Genomic DNA, 16,559 nt, shown 5'->3' with positions numbered 1-16,559 from the left:
ATATTTATAAAATAACTCATAATTGCAAAAATGTTAATGATTTCTGAGTATATAAGTAAAGAATATTATAATAAATCAAATAATAATTAAGTATTTAATTCTAAGTTATTCAAGATTTTTTAATTCTATATATTTAAAATATTTTCCGAAATTAGAGATTTGTAGGTCATAAAATCAGGCATCGTCATAGAATATTTTGGAAAAAATTCTTCAGTAAATTTGAATTTTTTTCCTAAACCTTAAAATTTACCTATTATTTGTAAAATAAGTTTCATTTATTTAGAGTTCACTGCTCTAAATTGAATATTTTACATTATGGTTTAAATTTCAGCACACTGTATACGAAGATTCTAAGAATGAGAGCGGAAAATTTGGAATTCTTTTATAAATATGAATCAGTTAAAAATAAAATAAATTTAATACAAATTAATTTAAAATAGATCTCGTAAATTACATGCTTTATTTTGAGGATATACACAAGAATTAAACTACTGATCGTCTTGATTCCTAATTTATATAAGAGGCTAAAATTTTTAAACTCTTTTACATTCTAATAGAAATGGAACTGACGTAAAACGAAATTCTCCTAAAAACGAACTGTTTTGTTACAGAACCTTGTTGATTCGTGTTATAAAGATCCGATTACCACCTATTTTTAATATTATAATTAAATAATAAATTTCAAATTTTACTCATATATTTTCTTACAATTTCTTCATACTTCTCATGAGAGAGCATAATTGAGCTAGCACTCTTTATATTCATGTGCGCCCTTGAGTTTTTATCTATTAGGCGAATGTGTAACATACTGCTTGTCTTATTTACATAGCTCAAAATGCTGTAAAGAACTATATATTCTCGCAAGATGTCACTGCAGATTACATTATAGTTTTTAGATTTTAAAGGATTTGATTTTAATTAATTGCATTTATACTCCAAAATTTTCACCCGAAATATAAAAATTTAATATTTTTATGTAAGCAAATAAATTAAAAAAAAAAAATATTTGATATTCAAGCTATAAAATTTTTTCATTATTTTTAATATTATTGAATTTTCTATGGTCTTCAATTTATTATTGTTCAAATGTGTGTACTAAAATCAAAATTAACAAAAAAATATAAAATTTAATTACTTAGAAAACAAAAATAGCAATTACTTAAGAAAAAAACAAAAATTTCGAAATTATTTAAAATATGAAAAAAAAAAAAATTTAGAACATTAAAAATTTTCTTTTAATTTTTTATAGTTTTTTTTAATGAAAGCAAGTAATAAATTTTAGTATTTGTTTCATAATTCCTGAACTGAGTACTTTTTATATAAAGTAACAGAAAAAGTAATTATTATAACGAATTAAATAAAAATTTGAGTTTTTTAATTGCTGTTACAAAACTATTCATAATTTAGTAACTATTTTGAAAATTGTAATTACTAGAATTGAAAACCATAGTAAGGCAGTTACATAAGTACTAAAATTACTCGATTGATTACAAATTTCTAATATTACAATTAATCAATTGCATATACATTGTAATAAAAACATATATACATGCTTAATTTTGTCAAAATTTAATTCAGAATTTTATGGAAAAGAACTCATATTTCAATATTATAAATTTACACTGAATCCTGCTCCCTAACCAAAACGAGAAAAGTAATCATTATTAGTAACACGTATATTTATTTATTTATTTCAGATGACTAAAAAGAATTTAATTTATTCTCATACTAAGATCTATATAGATGGATTTTGTTTCAAAAACATGAGCATAGATGTTTATGTGTTAAATTATTGACTAAATTATGAAACTTAAAAATTTTGCATATTTTTGGGAGTTTTATTAAAATTAATAATTGTGTGTTATCAGCAAGAAAGTTAGAAGTTTTAATTGTTTAATTCATTCATTTTGAAATTTAAAAATGTTTTTGTAGTTTTTATAATAGTTCGAAAATTTGATGATTCCTTTTTTTTTGATTACTTGCCGGATTATTTATGTACTCATAAAAATGTGATATACTATGAATGTATACAAGTAGTTCTGTATTTACTATGTGTATATGAATTAGAATTTTACATTTGAAATATGAGAAAATTAAAAAGATTTTAATGTAAACGATGGGGTCTTTAAAATTTTATGTATATATGCACTTACTAAATATGCACTCTTTTCTTCTTCCTCATTCTTTTGGTCATTAAAGATAAAGAATTTTTTTTTTTTATATTTAGAATGCAATTTTGCGTTCATCTTTAATTAATAGAACGTTTGTAGATTTTTTTCTTGAAGATTTTTCTCTATTTTTTAAGTGAATTTATCTGATGAGTTTTTTTTTTTTTTATTTTCATTTTAATTATTCGAAAAATTATTTAATAGGCTACATGCACATATATGAGTTGAATAATTTGAGTACTTACATTATATAATTTGAATTGGTACCTAAATACTTATATACGGAAAAAGGAATGGCGTCATGCTTAGTTTTCTTTTGATTCGAAGATAATTAAGTATTTTTTTCGAGTTATTTTTTATACATAAGTGCTAGAAGATATTTAGTAAGAAAAAAAAAAACAAAATTTACTTTTAATTGTATTTAAATATTTTTATTATATTTTTTGTGTTTTTGTAAAAAAATTCATAAAATAGGTAATTAAAATTTGTAAGATTTTTTAAAAAATATAATAGTGTGCATGTTAGGCTATTAAAAAATAAAGAGCTTAAGGAAATTTTTATAATATTAGAAATAGTTATACGAGTACTTATGAGTTAAAATCATAATGTGAAAAATTTAAAAATACTTACAGTAATTTCTCGCTTTTAGTCTATTTTTGGACCAAACAGTTATTCCTCGCTTGAAATCGTGATTTGGATTGAAAATTTACGATTTTAAACGAAGTGGCTTAAATCGAGGTTAAAGTGCCTGATATTACAAATTTCTGAGACTTATGTTTTTCTACTTTTTATTGAGGTGACATTTATGCGAGGGATTACTGTATGTATATAATAACAACTTCTTTACAAGTTCAAAATTTTTGCAAATTGCTGTACAATAAAGTTATTAAGAATATTTCCTTTATATTTGCTATAATTGCTAAAAATTTTTTCTTACTTAAGTGTAATTACTTAAAAATTTTACATATTTAAACTTATTTAAATTTAGAGCGATCACTTTGCCTGTAGCAAAATGATTTTATAAAATTAAATTTTAAATTTTAAAAATTAATTTCTATGGTATTGGTTTGGATTATGTTCAATATCTGATTCTCTCTTCAATAAATGTATGATTACTTCTCATACATGTTGCGTGTATGTTGTAAACAATTTTCATGTTTCATTATTATTATGCCAAATAATTTTATAAGATGAAGAAAAATGGCAGACTATCCTAATAATTATGTTCTCGTTGTTGTACAACTTAAATTCAACTTTCTTTGACACAAAAAAACTCAAGTAAAGCACTCATACTGTTAAAGAATTTCTAAAACAACATGTTGTGTATTAGAAAAGAGTAATGTTGATAATGTCATTTTAATGTTTGATTGAAACAAATTAACGCAATAAATATTTTATGTATACCTAAATATCTCATTTAAATAAAATCTATTTATTTTGTATAATTTTTTTAATTTTAAAACAAAAGAGAAAGATGAGCCACACGAAAAATAAAAAAAAAAAACTTTGTTACCAGTTTTCAAATTTATTTTTATTCAAGAATATTAAAAAATTTTTCGGCTTATACTTAAAATAAATAAAAATATTTTCAACAATATTTCATTATGTTTTTCATAAATTTTCCAAAAATTTTTTTAATTTTTTATTTTAAATTTAATAATTTAACCTATAAAAATTCTTAATAAATTTTAATAGCGTTTTTTTTTTTCTTATTTTACTTATTGTTTTTTTTATTAAACCAGAATTTTATAAAAAATTATGTTTTTGTATGCTTGGTCTGTGTATCAAAATATAAAGAAGAGAATATTCGTAGTCGTAAATGACAATATTAAAATTTCACTCAAAATAATAACTCAAATTTTAGTTAATAATTCATTTGACCAGTTCTGAAATCTGAACTTTAATTGTTTACCGATTATGTGGCTTGAAATATTCAGTTTAGTTGCAAAAATCGAACTGGAGAATTAGTTATAAAATTTTAGGAATTATTGAGTTGAATATTCGAGTGAAAATTAAGAATTTCAATATTATTGAGTTGATTATGCGAGTGAAAAATGAATGATTGAATATTATTGAGTTTATAATTTGAGTGTACATTGAAATTTACTAAATAGAATCATTGAATTGAACTAATATAGCTCTGGCGGCTTAATACTAAAGCATTTTAGTTATTTTTATTTTTCAAGGTATACACCGAATGAGAGTATTTCCATTTTATGATCAATTGACAAAAATTTAGAAGATTTAAAATTAAATCTAAATGAAATATTTTTAAAATTCTGCAGTCAATTTTCACTTCTTGCAACTTATATACAATATATATATATACCCAATATTGGAGAAATTATCACTCTCTGACACAAAAATATAGTAATGAGTCTGTAAATAGTCCGATTATCTAAAATGTAAAATTAATTCTAAAGTGTCATTCTTATAAAACGTCACGAAAAATGCAGTTTCATTCAAATTTTATTTACACGAAACTATATTCGTACATATTCCGAATATAATAAAATACCCTCTCTTATTATCACTTCTATCTCTCTCACATAATCATAATACAGTTGCGATAACAATCCGGGAATGTTACGCATGTTTTCATTGTTATTTTAAAATTTTTTTTTTTTTGAAGATTTTAAAAAATTTTAAATTTAATAGTTTTTGACATTAAGAAAAATGTAAGTATGTATGTATGTACATATTAAGTATATATAAGAATACCAAACTGTAAAAAAAACGCAGAAGCATAAGTTTTTTATTTAATATTCTTTGTTTTATCGCATCTATACACACGAGTAACTGATATAACAATAATTACAAGAAAAATTTATATATGTATATATACACATGTTTAGTGTATATAAGTAACATTATTATTATCTTCATCAACATTTAAAAATGCACATGATGTGTACAAGACATTGAGTGTAACTATGTAGCAAAAAGAATATTCATTTAATGTGGCCATTCAAAAAATACGTTTACAGTATACAAAATATTAATGTATGTGAATGAATGTATGTATATACATATGTACATATGTGTGTATGTAATATATTTTATTATATTGTACAACGAACGGTATTTAACGTTTGGACATTGGTACCTGTTGTAAATTGTAGTAGCGCATAGAATTTTTTTTTGTTTTTATTATTCTTATATTTTAAGATAGGCACTCAACATTACACTATAAGGCACTAAGTTAATCACTTAGATATATGTAAAAAGCAAAAATATCCTCTTCTAATGTAATTTCAATATTTATTTTACTTCCTGGATGAGAAATACCGGATTTTCTTGCTTTTTTTTTTGAGAAGATGAGCCATAAAATTGGTTTTAAGAGTTTTTCTGCTGATTTTTAACTTTTGCATATTTGAGAAAAAAAAAAAATTAAAAGGAATTCCAGAAAGGTGTGTTTTTTTTTTTTTTTGATATTATTTTTTTTTGTTTTTTATAATTTTTAACATTAAAATATTTATAAGGTTCTTTTTATATTTTACTCAAATATAGAATTTGTTAATATTTGAATACCATAATAGTTTGTAAACTTGTTATTGCATAAACTGCATGCCAAACAAATTCTAAAAGATAAAAAAAAAATAACTTATAAACTAAAAGTAAAGTTTTAATAACGATAATTTAGTTTGATATTTTATTATATACTTTTTAATATGGAACATGTTCCGAAATCTTGATATCCAAGAGAATTAAGAAAAATATGAAAAAAAAATATATAGTAATAAACAAGAATGTACAAGGATAAGGATATTAAAATATGAGCTAAAAACATATTAAGTAGAAAATTTTGTAAATTTGAGCAGTATGGAGTTGAAAACAAGAGTGGAGAGAAAATTCTACATAGCTTCACAAATTCAAAGTTGTGATTAATTTAAGGAATGTCGCGTTATTATTCAAAGCATATGACAGATGAAGAGAAAATTTTGAGTAAAAACACTAAATCGCTCTCAAATCAAAATTCTCATTTGATTTATTAAATTACGTATTTGTGACTTTTCCAATAAAATTAATAATTTTCAATTGGATTTTGTCATTTTTTCTCATTAATTAATGAAAAAATTTTAAGACTATGAACTGAACTTTTGTATACTTTCATGATCAGGCTCATGATTATGGACAGTTCATGATCAAGCTGTTAATTCCTTAGCACATTTAACGTTTATCGAATGTATCACTTGTAAATTGCAATCGAATGCTGGCACAAATTTTGATTTTTCTTTTTATATTTTAATGATCAAAATACATGCTAAAAATTAAATGATAAGAAAACAAACAATTTTCATGTTTATATTAATTTAGTTAAGATTTTAATGATCTCTTGTTATTTTTTTCATCTTTTATATTACAAGAAATCATGTTAAATTACTTCATGCATACAATAGGATGTTTTATATTAAATTGAACATTCAAATAAGATATGCAATTATATCGAAAAGATGAATGTATAATTTTGCTATTTTTTTTTTTTTTTTGAAAAATTTATAGTAAATTGAGATTGTTAAGCTGTCATAGTTAAATAAAAATTTGCATTTAAAAAGTTGATTTCTACAAACTAAACATATTTTAGCTATAATCGTTTTTGTAAATATGGTGTCTTGTTCAATAAATTCACAATAAATCAAAAGTGTTAGTAATGATAAAAATGTTCTGTTCTGTTAACAGGATCTTATTGAAAAATACGACAGAACACTGTAACAAAAATGGAATATTTATTGTACCAAATTACAAAACTAACAAATATTCAGTATATGATAGCCCTTCCAAAGCTTTCGTCCTATTAATTCTAATATTATACAAAAAACAAGTGTTCAAATTTCATTTTACAATTTGCGCAGCATTTCTTTTTACTTTCAGATGATTTAATGAAGTCTCCACATAGTCTCCAAAAAGTCTCCACAAAGTCTCCACATATTGGTTTTTACTGAAAACTTTGTATAATATTGGAAATATCGTTTTTATAATTAAAGTAGCAATAATTTACGAATTACAAGTCCATTAGCACTTTATTATATGTTCAACATAAAATTTTCAGTAGTAAAATAATTATGGTACACTCATTTTGTTTATTTATGCATCACAGTTTCTTCTTCAAAACTAAACATAAATAAATAGATATGTGTAAGCAATAAGAAAGGAAAAAACAAAATACAGGTAGTAATCATCATCTGTCCGTCATTCGTGAATTTTTACACGAAAATTAATTGTAAAATTTTATTTTGCTCTTATATATACTGTGCCTATATATACACAATCTTCCTTTATACATAGAACAAGATACTATGTATGTGCATGTTTGCACATATGCAAACTTATATATACATATTTTAATGATTACTTTCAACTAGGCTATACAATATACAAAATTTTATGTAGCATAAAATGAATGAAATTCTTTTATGATTTTCACCATAAGCAGCCGCGCGCACATAGTAAAAACATGTAAAAATCTAATTAATTGGTCAACTGGAAATTACAAGTAAAATTACAAAAAAAAATAAAAAAAAATTTAATATAATTTTTAAAAAGTTGAAAAATAAGTGAACAATTTAAATTTTAATAAAAAAGTTCCTCCATAAGAGAAAAGCACAAAAAAAAAAAATAGTTTTTCCATTCAATTGGAAAAAAATAAATGTTGCATATAGAAAAAAAAATTTTTCATTTGGTTTTTTTACCGGATGAAAAATCATTTCTTTGTATACAAGAAAAAAAAAATTTTATAATTTTCCTGAGAATGCACATATGTGCAATTATTTTGTATTATGATATTAAAGACCGATGCATTCAACTGTGCACATCAAATGAGTATTCAAAATGTAAAATGATTTTTGAGATTTTTTTTGAATCAGAATGAAAAATTGGAATGGAATTGGAATGAAAATGAAAAATTTCTTTTTTAAATTATTTTTTTTTTTCGTTAAAATTTTAAACATTTTTGTTTTTTATTCCAATTAGTTTTAATTACAAAAATTATAGAGAGTAGAGCGTTCCAGTGAATGCAAGATTTCTATAAAATTTAGAGCATTTTTTTTTTGATTGGCATCATAATTTTCACTTTTATGATGTTGAAATTTCTGGAAAAAATTGGAATTATTTGAAATATTTGAATGCAGTGAAAATGACAAAGAAGGCATTGGTTGTATTTGAATGATGACAAAAGAATAAAGTTGATAATTTTTACTATATAAGCACTTTAATAGAACCAGACAAAATTCCCGTAAATGTTTATCAAAAAATAAATAAATTTATTCAAATACAAAGAGTTCTATCATAATTAATTTTAGTGTTCCAGTAAATTAACCAAAATTGACTTGCAATAGTCAGTATTTCGAATTGTATTAAAAGTCGTTCGAATACACGCTACGATCATAAATTGCTTATGAATATTGCGGGGTAATGCAAATTAATAAGGGAAATAAGTGATTTAGGAGGTAATCGTCATGAAAATAATGAATTTGGAGCGAATTTTACAGTATAGAGATGAGTGCGTTACTAAAAAATAATCATATCTCAAACTATATGCATATATACTCTCATGTAAAGCTCTCATGTACTGCATGCCATGCAGTATTTTCATGAGAATATAATTTGTGCATTGATATAGTATTCATTGCGATTATAAGTATACCTAGTGTGCGATGACAAGTACAAAGATATTATGCGGCTGATGACAAGTATGCCGATATTATGGCTCTTTTATGAGCAGAAAAGGAGAAAGGGAAACACTTTTTCCAACCATACAGTAAATTTTCTAATGTAAACCGGTTTCATATCTCCTCTGTTCTCTATATATTTAATTTAAACTCCCACACACTAGACGTAAATTAAAAATATATTAAATACTAAATAATAGTAACAAAAATTTGGTGATATTATAAAATTATGCCATACCACAAAATTATACAAAATTATTATTTATTTACAAAGTTGCTAAAAATTTTTTTTATAATTTTTTCTCTCAGCTTATATAATTTTTTTATATATTTGTTTTTTTTTTTTTTATCAAAATTTTTAAATCAAATTTATTGAACACTCCTTGGCTATTTTTTTCTTAGTTTTCTTTTTTAATTTAATTTTTTAATATTTTATTATTGTCTCTTTGAGAGTTTTTTTTTGTACAATTTTACTGTTGTTTTCTCAGCAATTTGTTGAAAATCTGAGAGAAAAGATTATATAGAAAGAAAAAGTATTTCGAATCTCGATGTTGAGCTCGTGTGTTAACGCTACAGTTTTTCATATCGATGTATAGAGCCTAACGCTACATTCTACATTTCGATGTATAGAGCCTGAACATTTATATCGGACTAAACTCCAAAAGTTTCGTTATTTTCGTATTTAATATTAACAATTCTGTCATTTGTTCCAAAGATTTTATTATTCAATTCAACAATATTTGGTTATCTTATAAGAAATTCATTGTAATTTACAAAATATTTTTCTACTCAAATCCGAGATTTTCTTATTTTCTCATTAAAATGAAAAATTTCATCATTTGTTCCAAAAATTTTTGTTATTTGATTTAACAATTTATTTATTTAATAATGTGTTTTTTATTGTTATAAAAGAAAATATTATTAATTTACTTAAATTTTCCTTAACTATTTTTGCTATATTAATAATTTTTGTTTTATTTAAAAAATCTTAAAAATTTTAATTTTATTCTTAAGTATTTTTAGTTTTTCAATTTTTTTAAGGATTGGTATACTAAAATACGAGATTTACGAATTTTTTGAATTTCTTTTGTTTTCGGAATTTTTAACATTATTTTGCCGATCATATTTATAAAAGAATTTTTTTTTCACAAAATTTTTTGTTTTAAAGTTTGTTATTGTTGTTATTTGCTATTGAAGCGACGTGTGGTTAATTTTTTCGTTATTTAAAAAAAACACAGAAAAAAATAACACTGATTCAATACAATTGATTATTATTTTTTATAATAATATGAAATGTTATATAAGAGGATTGGTTTGTTTGATTTTTTTCTAACAGAGTTGTTAAAAATATAGAAAAAAACCGAAACAAAAACAGTCAATGTCATTTCTGTTAAATTAGTAAGAGAATATAACAGCAAATTCGATTCTATATACAGAGATGAACAGATTATTGTGGATTTATAAAAAAACCAAAAACAAATAAAATATACAATTAGAATAACCGCATAAGAGAGTTGAATTGAAATGAGAAAAAGGCGTCTCCGGATTTTGGAATTAAAAATTAATAAATTTTGCAGAGTCACGCGCCTTTGATTTTACAATTAAAGAAGAACACTTTTGATTTGTATTATGAATTCTATGTTCTGTTAAGAGAGAGCTCGACAGTATATACCCTCATACCTTGAGCAATATTAGTTACTCCTACCTTTGGTTCAATTTGTTACGCTACGCAAATGTTAAAAAAAATGAGTTTTACAACAAATATTGCAGAATGTAAAATGTTTGTTACTTAATTTAAAACTTCACCGCAAGAGGGACGAGCAAAGCTTGAAAAAATTTAAAAGTAAAAAATCGAAGTGTATAAATATAATGTTCACCTCAAGATGGCCGAGTGTGGATCAGTGAAAAACATTTAAAAGAAAGACAACGAATCTTTTACGTCCTTCAAAATGTCTTGAATTGTGACAAGGCAAAGAAATTGTGATCAATTACGACCCGAAGAGTTATTATTATTCGAGCCATATTTTTATAAGCAATAGCCGGGGGAAAATTCTAACGGATCTTTCAGTAAAATATTTTCAAATCAAGAGTTCCCGGAAGGGGAAAAATTTCTCACCCAAGGGAAATACCGTAAAATTGATTGCTCTTTATTCTTCCGGTTAATTTTCGATTTTCTCTCTTCTTTGGTGGTATATTAGTGTGCACACCCCGAATTCAAATTATTGTTAAAGTCACATCACTGATTTCTATAATTACTTTTTTTAAATATTTTTTTTGCTGCTATTTTGCAAGGTTCTTATGAGTTGTTTTCATGTTCAATTAACTGTTTTTTTGTTATGATTTTTGGCTAGTTATTTTAAAGTTAGTGATTCGTGAAATGATTAGTGTTATATAGCAGGGGTTTTCAATAGAAAAAAAAAATTCTCACGGAATTTGTTTAGCGGTTTTTTGTGTTTTTCGCAGTTATTTTTTTAATTTTTTGTTTTCTATTTCAAGCTTATAACGTGCTGTTTAGTGTGAGTGTAGCCTTTTTTTTCACAGGATTATTTTAATTCTTTTGAGTTTTGTTCTATTTTTTTGTATTCTTACAACTTTGTTCTACTGATTTATGTTTCATTTTATGATTTATGAATTTCTGTTAAAATTATATTTTTTTTTTTGTTTTTTTAGTTGTTTTAGTAATTATTAAGAATTTTACAATTATTTTTTTTTTTTTGTCTTTCTAAGAATGATTTTGAGTAACAGCAGTTCATATTAAGTATTTAGTTCTGAAAAAAAATTTTGGATAATTATTTGTGCAGTTTTGTTAGAGCAAAGAATTGAAATCTAGAATAAGAACACATTCCTCTTATTGTCGGAATTCTCAAACTTATGGAGCTCATTCTAGCTCATTTTACCACAGCTTTTATTGAGTCTATATGTAGCATTTTATTGATGCAAGAAATTTGATTAATTTTAAATGTGATTCCACAATAAAATTTTATATCAAGCAAATTCAGAAATAAAACCTTTTATTCTTAGCTGAATTTCTGCTGGTATGTAGAAGAAACTGGAATTTATTTAAGCCGAAATCAATGAAAGTACATATTTATGTTATGCGTATTCTGTATTCTTACTGTTATGAAAGTGTTAATAGGTCAATCATTTGTGTTATTAGTTCACACTAATTTGCAAATTCGGCACATTGGGTAAATTTTAAATTGTGCGAAAAATTAATTACAAAATTAATGGGAAAAAATTTTTGAGTGAAAATATTTTTTTTTTGCAATTTTACTTGCTTCAAATTCAATGTTATTCACTCTTCTGTAGGACAGTCAAACATATCGTTAATAACTTTTAAATAACTTAATCCTAACATTAATTTTTTTACTACTATTCTTCTCTTTCTTCCTACAATCACAACAGAATTATGAAACTTGTGCTATTGCACAAGTTTCAGAGAATGTCAGACTTATCGAACACAAAAAAAAGAAGAGAGCAAAATTTCCTTTTTCGTATTTTATTTTAAATTCAAACTAGTGTTGTGTTGTGTGTGGTTTGCAACAAAAAAAAAACTAGAATTTTTCCTGATACAACATTGTTGCAAAATTTTTAAAAGAGTTTAAAAGGTAATTAATCTTTTCATTCAATTGCATTTTCTTACAATAATAATAATTGTGTATAAAGTGAAAAAAAAAATATCAATTGGAATATGTTAAGAGCCTCAATGGTAATAAATTATAAATTTTAATTTTAAAAATAATTTTTTGTATTAAATCAAATAAAAAAATGAAAAGCAAAATACTACAAACATGACATTTCTGTTTCTTTTTCCAATTTGTAATAATTGTTTAATAGATTTTTAACACCAGATAAATAGAATATTTTATAGCTTTAGGCTAGGTCGATTATAATCTTTTCAATTCTATCTCATATATAAATATAAAAGTTACAAGATTTAAGTATATTTGTACATATTTGGATTTTATATTTTGTTGTATCTTAATTAACTTTTATAATTTTAATAAGAATGAAAGAGAAAGAGAAAAATTGTTTTTAGAAATTTTGATATTTGAATTTTGTTTTTCTAACATTGCTATTTTACTTATACAAGTACATGTGGGAAAATCAAGGATTTGCAGCATTAATGGCAGCTATTATTACTCTTGGGTAATAAGGAAAAGCGATTTGAGTAAAAGTTGATAGAGTTTCGAGTAAATCAAGTTAGACAATTTACAGTTAGTTTTGAAAGCAATGGACAATTCCGTGGCGGAAGGGGTTTTTGTTCCTATCAGCACAGTGAAAACGAATGCATGATAGGCACAATAGGCAAGAATGATGTGACCAAAATACGATCTCGTGAGGACGGATTGACTCCTAACTATTTCTCGTAGGGAAATTGCCTATTTGAGGGCAGTCTACACGAAATAGATCCGTTAGAGGATTATGCGGCTAGAATAGAATTGCCCTTCAACATAATGTGCGGTACCTGCCGGAATATAAATTTGAGGGTGAATAATTTGAATGTCACTTGTAATACGTCAACTTATACTGTTTTTCTTTATTGCCACCGAAAGTATATTAGAATTTTTATTGATTTTAAAATTTACTCAAATTTGCACTCATTAAAACAAAAAAAAAAATATCCTACTGTGAGAGACACAATTTTTTGTTGTTGTTACTGTCGTGTTATTGTTGTTATTGTTTTAGTGTTATGACAATAAATTAAAATTTGTTTTTGTTTTTTTTTTATTCTTTTAAGCGAAATTATTTTAATTTTTACAATTTAAAATGCATAAATCAATTTCAATTAAATTCTAAACAATTAAAATATTTTATTAAAATAAAAAAAATGTTTGCGCTGATTTTGAATTCATTAAAAAAAAAATTTATTTAAATTTTTTTTTTTGCACAATTATTAGAATTTATTAGAATTGATATTGATAAAGAAATAGAAATTGCAGGGGAATTTCGAGTAAATAAAAGTTGTCAACTTAAAATCCATTTTTTGTTATAAAAAGGGGTGAAGTTGTAAAATTCTAACAATAAAATTAATAGAATTATTTTTCATTTCCCATGAATTTAAGTGAGACAGGAATCCAATAAGTGTAATAAATGAAGAATTTCGGATCAAATTAGCATATCGCGAAAAAAACTGCTGACAAAACCAAAAGTTTTAAATTCAAATAGCATCAAACTGCACAAAACTCCAAAATTCCACTCATTTTCTTCAGTAAATTAATAACAAACGGCCTATTTCACAGTTATTTTGTAGATCAGATCTTACTTTTGTAGCTTACAGCCCTGATACTATAACATTTGTAACAATTCCTATAATATAACAGATTCCCATATAATATCTAATAATTTGCTATATTGTTTTTTGATATTAATTTTTTTTTCGAATCAAATGAAATGTTATTTATTAACAATGCGTATAGGACGTAACAGTTGTGTATTGTATGAATCAATTCTAATTTAATACAGTAACAATTTGACCTAAACTTTCAATAAAATTGCTTCTGTTCTTCTATTAAATTCATATAGTCAACATAATATGTATGCATACATACTGTGTGCATATTATGTATGAATAATGCTTATACATAGGATATGTATGAACATGTATGTAACCATATTTTTCGCAATTATATTACGAAAAATCAGTGAATAAATAAATCATATTTAAATTGTATACGTATAAATTGTACTGAAAATAATATTGATATTATTATTATTTTGATTTGAAGTGATTGTGAATCACCGCAACACAACATAATGGGAACATATTCATGCAAAAAGTATGCATGTGTATAAACAGAAGTATGAGCAACATAATCAAACTCAAAAATTATTACTTATTATGTAAATTTTACTATTATTCTAAAAAACCTGTACGGAGTACAATATTGAATAATACATTCATATTTATGTACTTTGATTTGAAGTTGGGAATTTTCATGTTTATTTAAATTTGTCTTGGTTTTTTTTTTCAATTTTCAATTAATATTAATTATTAATTCACCTGTATTTGCATATATGGTCAATATGAATGACACCATATGTATGAAAACCAAATTTACATAGATTTGTTTCAGTCTCTGATATAAAAAACTGCATAAATGTTGAAGAAAACAAAATGTTGCAGAGTAATTAATAAAAACGACAAAATGTTTATTAGCGACAATATCGAACATTATCATTAGTATTTATTTACGTTTTATAAAATAATATAACAGATTGATATTGTTATGGCATAACAGTAATCATAATGGCAGTATATTTTCAAAAATAAATAGAGTTTTAGTTACTGTTGTAACAAAACTGTCATGATTTGTATGAAACAAATAAAATTTTATAATCAGTAGAAAAGAAAGTGTTCTCTCGTTTAAGAAATGTTATGTATAGAGAGTAGATTGCTGGCGTAGAGATTTTTCTCTTGCTTATACTTATGACTAATAAAAATTAATAATTCAAGTCGTCATTCGTTTATCACTCGTCAGTCGTCATACAAAACCGTTTGTGTGTTTTGACAAAATTAAAAGAAAATTGGCACTAGTCACATTACACACATACTATGATTATAAGTTAATAACATTATAAAGAGTTTATTAAGAATTTTCAAAAAACAAAAAATTTAAATTAGAAATATTAAAAAAATTAAAAAATTAAAATATGTTTTTAAATGTCATAAGGAACACTTTTAATCTCAACTAAATGAGTTCTTAAAAGACAGTCAGTTGTAAGTGTTGCAAGACGACAAGTTGTAAGTACTGGTTCTAGGTTTTAAATGTAGATACCTAGAATTTGTTTGCATTTATTTTCTTACAAATACAGTTAATTTTTCTCTGATCTCTCTAATAACAAAACTCTAATCTCTCCTTGTATTGAACGACAAAAGATTTAGTGTTTCATTCATCATACAAAAATATTCAGTGCACAAACATCTGCCTTTTTTAATATTTTAATAAAAATTCTTGCAATTTCCATATTACATATAAACATACAATAGTAAATAAAATGTAAAATAATTATTATTAAAGAATTTGTCATAAAAAATAATTGACATGATTTTAAAATGGTTGATTTATTCAATTTTTGTTTTTTAATAAAATCGAATAAATAAATATTGATTTTATTTACACATGTATATATATACATATCTATAAATATAATTTGCCTACTTACATACATAAACATAAATTTTTTAATATATTTAGTTTTTTTTATATGAATTCATTTACCTTGGTTCTATACAGTGGGTTGTTAAAATCCCAATCAGGTGCCACAAATAGGTAACCACATTTTGATATTTTACGTGTTGCCTGAAATAAAATAAAAGTATAATAAATTTATTAAAGAAATTAATTAAAAACAAAAAAAATTAATTAAATTTCAAAATGATTGTAAAAAAAAATGTATGTATGTAATGTGATTTAATTTTAAAAATTTTACAATTGAATATTAAACGGTTTGAATAAGAATGCCTCATATTTAAACAATATGGGTTTATTCTACGCATATACAAACCTCAATTTTAAAAAACACATTCTCCAAATATTTATGTACATATTTATTTATTCTACTGCATTCTATTATAAAAATTGTTTAGTCATACGAGTATACACAAGGCCGCCAATAACCAAATACCGCAAGAATATAGATTTAGGTTTGGTATTACAATTCTTAAGATTTTATTAAAAGAATGTTTAAATGAAATTTGGTTTTCCTAGTTATTGTATAA

At 23.8% G+C, this 16,559-nt stretch overlaps 1 protein-coding gene across 2 annotated transcripts in view; it reads right to left on the bottom strand.

Moving 5' to 3' along the window:
* The window catches only part of LOC129610688 (protein outspread), a 181,523-nt gene extending 165,393 nt beyond the window's left edge, over positions 1–16,130 (bottom strand). For both annotated transcript variants that reach the window (XM_055523337.1, XM_055523336.1), the window contains exon 1: positions 16,060–16,130. The gene's annotated coding sequence lies outside the window, so the exon portion shown is untranslated. The remainder of the gene's footprint in view (positions 1–16,059) is intronic.
* Between the last annotated feature and the right edge of the window lie 429 nt (positions 16,131–16,559).

Source organism: Condylostylus longicornis, unplaced genomic scaffold, assembly GCF_029603195.1.
Source record: "Condylostylus longicornis isolate FDR11 unplaced genomic scaffold, ASM2960319v2 ptg000046l, whole genome shotgun sequence".
NCBI classification, from domain to species: domain Eukaryota; kingdom Metazoa; phylum Arthropoda; class Insecta; order Diptera; family Dolichopodidae; genus Condylostylus; species Condylostylus longicornis.
The sequence above is the reverse complement of the archived record's forward strand: the minus strand, read 5'-3'. Positions and strand labels throughout refer to the sequence as shown.